A 4,920-nucleotide genomic window follows, 5' to 3' on the forward strand; every position below is an offset into this window, starting at 1 on the left:
GACGTTCGACCAGTCAACCAGTTACTATGACGTGCACTGAACACCAGGGGGCAGACGCTCTTACCGGTAGGTTAGCTTGCTGCTAGGGATTGGCTGATAGGGACTGAGTGAGATGGGCCGGACACGCCCTGGAGCCCTTCCGCGTTCCTTCTCCGGCTGGCCAACCTCCTGTGTCCATCCCTGGCCCCAATCGTGCACCAGTGGGGTTACTTGGCCTGGCCTCTGCTCTCTTGCAATCTGGGCTGAGGAGCCCTCCTACCCCAAGTGTGCAAATTTTGTGCATCGGGCCTCTAGTCTTTTATAATCTGGAGACTGGGAAATCCAGGATCATGGTGCTGACAGATTCAGTGTCTGCTGAGGACTTCCTGATTTATAGATGGCTATCTTTTCTCTGTGTCTTTCCTCACAAAGTGGAAGGGGTTTCTTTGGAGCCTCTTATAGAAGAGCACTAACCCTAGTCATGAGGGCTCATGATCTTATTACCTCCCAAAGGCCCTACTTCCTAATGTGATCACTTTGGAGGGTAGGATTTTAACATAGAAAATTTTTTTTGGCCCGGGGAGGGGGGGAGGAGGGCGTGCATAAAACATAGCAGATCTTGATTTTTCATAAGTTCTGACAATCTGCTTTTTGGTTTGATTGTTTAATTTGTTTATATTTCCTGTGAATCAAGTGCCTTTAGGGCCATGCTTCCTCAAGGAATTAGGGAAGGATTGCTCCATGTCTTTTTCTTATCTTCTTCAACATTACTTGGCTTTTAGATGTGTCATTGCAATCCTCCATGTTTACATGTTCTCTTGTGTGTCTTCACATCATCTTCCCGCTGTGTAAGCCTATTTCTGTATTCAGTTTGCTGTTTTTTTATTTACATATTTATTATTTTTAAATATATTTTTATTGATTTCAGAGAAGAAGGGAGAGGAAGAGAGAGAGAAAAACATAAATGATGAGAGAGAAGCACTGATGCTGCCTCCTGCATGCATCACACTGGGGATTGAGCCTGAAACCCCGCATGTGCCCTCGTCGGGAATTGAACCATGATCTCTTGGTTCATTCATAGGTTGACACTCAATCACTGAGCCATGCTGGCCAGGCGAATTTGCCGTTTGTATGACACCAGTCATAATGTATTAGGGCCCAAACTATTTTTTTTTAAAAATATATTTTATTGATTTTTCACGGAGAGGAAGGGAGAGGAATAGAGAGTTAGAAACATCGATCAGCTGCCTCCTGCATGCCAGAAACATCGATCAGCTGCCTCCTGCACACCTCCCACGGGGGATGTGCCCGCAACCAAGGCACATGCCCTTGGCCGGAATCGAACCCGGGACCCCTCAGTCCGCAGGCCGACGTTCTAGCCACTGAGCCAAACCAGTCAGGGCAGGGCCCAAACTATTGATATGATTTTAACATGATTACTTCTGTAAAATCAAAATTTCCAAATAAAGTAACATCCAGAGGTACTGTGTTGAATAAAAGTGATAAAAGTGGGCATTGTTTCATGTTTTTGATTTTAGAAGAAAAGATTTCAGTCTTTCATTATTAAGTATGACGTTCTGAGTTTTTCATACATGGCTTTCATTATGTTTAAGTAGTTTCCTTCTGTTCTTAGTTTGTTGAGTGTTTTTTTTTAAACTTAAAAAAATGTATTTTTATTGAGGGATATATTTCGGTGAGGAAGGGAAAGGGAGAGAGAGATAGAAACATCAATGGTGAGAGATAATCATTGATTGGCTGATTCCTGCACGCCCCACACCGGAATTGAGTCCACAAACTGGGCATGTGCCCTGACCAGGAATTGAACTGGACCTCCTAGTTCATAGGTCAACACTCAACCTCTGAGCCATGCTGGCTGGGCTGTTGAGTCTTTTTACCGTGAAAGGCTATTGAACTTTGTCAAATCCATTTCATTTGGATTATCCAGTTTTAAAAAATAATGCAACCACCACAGAGCAGTCAGGGTGTTTTTTTCATAATATGTGTCTTTTATTAAAAAATATTTTTTATTGATTTTTAGAAAGAGAGGAAGGGAGAGGGTATTAGGGAGAGGAAAAAGAAACATCGATGTGAGAGCGAAACTGGGGATCGAGCCCGCAACCTGGACATGTGCTCTGACTAGGAATTGAGCTGGCAAACTTCTGGTACATGGGACAGCACTCAACCAATTGAGCTGCACTAGCTGGGCCTAAAGTAAGTGTTTTTAGCTACAAGTTATCCTCTGTACTGCTTTGTGTATCCATAAATTTTTGTATTTTGTGTTTTTGTTGGCATTCATCTCTAAGTATTTTCTAATTTCCCTGATGTTTTCTTCTGTGATTCATTGCTTGCTTAAGAATGTGTTGTTTAGCCCTGGGCGGGTAGCTCACTTGGTTAGAGCATGGTCCTGATATGCCAAGGTTGTGAGTTCAGTTCCCGATCAGGGCACATATAAGAATCAACCAATGAATGCATAAATGAATGGAACAACAAATTGATGTTTCTCTTTCTTTCTCTTCTTAAAAATAAATAACAAAAACTCAAACAAATAAGTAAATAAATAAATAAATAAATAAATATTGTTCATGAGTTTTTTGTTCAAAGTTTCCCTTTTGTTATTGATTTCTAATTTTATTCTGTTGTGGTCAGAGAAAAAGTTTTGTTTGATATCTGTCTTTCTAAATCTGTTGACACTTAATTTGTTGCCTAAAATATAATCTATCCTGGATAATGTCCTATGTGCACTTGGGTTTATTGTTTTGTTTTCATCCTCTCAATTCTTTTTTTTTTAAATTTAAATTTTATTTTTCAATTACTGTATAGAGTCAATATTATTTTCCATTGTAGGTATACAGCATAGTGGTTAGATGATTATATATATCACTAGGGGCCCAGTGCACGAATTCGTGCACCTTGAAAGGAAGTGTAGGCTGCAAGGCTACAGTGGGCACAGGGTTGGGTCTTGGCCCATCCTCTGCACCCCCGCCTGGCCCCTCCCACTGCGGCCTCAGGTCCCCTGTCTGCCGGCAGCCCTGTTCCCACTGCATGGAGTGATTTGGGCCGGCGCAAGCAGTGGGTGCGAGTGGCTGCTGCTGCCCTAATTGTCCCTTAGGAGCAGGGGAAGGTGGAGAAACCCTCAGGGGGCGATGAGGGCTGGCAGCCCGCTTGCACCCACTGATGGTGCCGAGTGATTGGGACCGCCGCTGGACACCGGCAGTGGATGCGAGCAGCGGCTCCAGTGCCAGCTGTGGGTGTGAGCGGGGCTGGTGCTGGCAGAGGGTGCAAGCGGAGGCTCTGGCGCCAGCAGTGGGTGAGAGCAGATCCAGTGCTGGTAGCAGGTGTGAGTGCCGGGTGAGACTGTGGTGTGCGGGAGCAAAGAATTTTCATGTTGATGGCAGTTTCTCTGTGAAGCCTTGAAGCAGAAGCAAATTTTCAGTAACCACCAGAGGCTCTCCCCAGTGACAGCAACTGATGCCCTGCCTTGGTCGGGCACCCCCCCCTTACCTGCTCCATCATCCTGCCACAGCCAACACCCGCCATGTTCCGCACACACCCCCTGGTGGTCAGCACATGTCATAGTGACTGATTGTTGGGTTGTTCCACTGTTCACTCTATTTTCATATTAGCCTTTTATTATATAGGATTTCTTCTGTTGTTGCTTTATCTATAATTGAGAGTGGGGTATTGAAATCTTCAACTATAATTGTAGGACTATCTATTATCTATTCTGTCAATTTTTTGCTTCAGATATTTTGATAATATTTTATAAGGCATGTTAAATATTTATTTATTTATATATTTAGATTTAGATTTAGATGAAGCCCTTTTATTGCCTGAGTTTCATCTGAAACATTGCATGTACCTGATTCATAGTAGATGTTTTGTACTATTGAGAGTTTATTGAGAGAATGGATGGATAGTTCTCCTTAGCCTTTTTATATAAAACCACAGGCCTGGTTTATGAATTCGTGCATGGGTGGGGTCCCTTGGCCTGCCTGGCAATTGGAGCCGATGGGGGCCAGCCGGTGGGGGCCTGGGAGGTTGGCCGACCAGGGGGAGGGGCTGTGGGAGGTTAGCTGGCTTTGGGAAGGTGCCATGGGATGTTGGCCGGCCACCCTGCTTGGGGCCACCGGGGCCAGTTGGCTGAGGGGAGGGGCCGCAGGTTCGGGGTCGATCGGGGCCAGCTGGCTGGGGGAACGACTGTGGGAGGTTGGCTGGCCTTGGGAGGTTGGCTGTGGAAGTGCACTGACCACCAGGGGGCAGCTCCTGTGTTGAACGTCTGCCCCTGGTGACCAGTGCATGTCATAGAAACCAGTTGACTGGTCATTTGGTTGGTTGGTTGTTCGGTTGCTTAGGCTTTTATATGTATACAGAAGGAGATCTGGCACAAAATAGATCTCCAGTCACTATTTGGTTCTTACTTTTTTGTTCCTGCAGGTGCAAGATGTGTAAATATCTATAATGGTTATATTTTAGCTGTATTATACCTTATATTAATATATAATACCGTTTACCTCTTATAAACTTTTTTGATTTTAAGTCTATTTTGTTTGATGTTGATATAGCCTTGCTTTCTTTTGGCAGTATTTCTTCACTGATTTCAGAGAGGATGGGAGAGGGAGAGAGAGAGAGAGAAACATCAATGGTGAGAGAGAATCGTGGATGAGCTGCCTCCTGTATGCCCCCTACTGGGAATCGAGCCTGCAACCAGGGCATGTGCCCTCGGCCGCAATCAAACCCAGGAGGACCCTTCAGTCCACATGCCAAAGCTCTATCCACTGAGCAAAACCAGCTAAAGCTGGAGTCTCTTTTTTTAGGGCACAAATCCCATTCATAAAGGCTCCACCCTCATGACCTAATCACCTCCCAAAGGCCCCATTTCCTAATACCATCACATTGAGGATTGGGATTTTAACATATGAATTGGGCGGGGGGTGGGGGGGG

General features: G+C 44.8%; 1 protein-coding gene across 11 annotated transcripts in view; it reads left to right on the forward strand.

The window, feature by feature from the left end:
• Positions 1–4,920, forward strand: part of SENP7 (SUMO1/sentrin specific peptidase 7) — a 159,520-nt gene that overhangs the window by 44,030 nt on the left and 110,570 nt on the right. The window contains exon 1 of one of the 11 annotated variants that reach the window (XM_015571287.1): positions 2,052–2,190. The exons of the other annotated variants lie outside the window; for them this stretch is intronic. The gene's annotated coding sequence lies outside the window, so the exon portion shown is untranslated. Of the gene's footprint in view, positions 1–2,051; positions 2,191–4,920 lie in introns of those variants that run through there. 11 annotated transcript variants of the gene reach the window in all.

Source organism: Myotis davidii, unplaced genomic scaffold (assembly GCF_000327345.1).
Source record: "Myotis davidii unplaced genomic scaffold, ASM32734v1 scaffold48, whole genome shotgun sequence".
Classification (NCBI taxonomy): Eukaryota; Metazoa; Chordata; class Mammalia; order Chiroptera; family Vespertilionidae; genus Myotis; species Myotis davidii.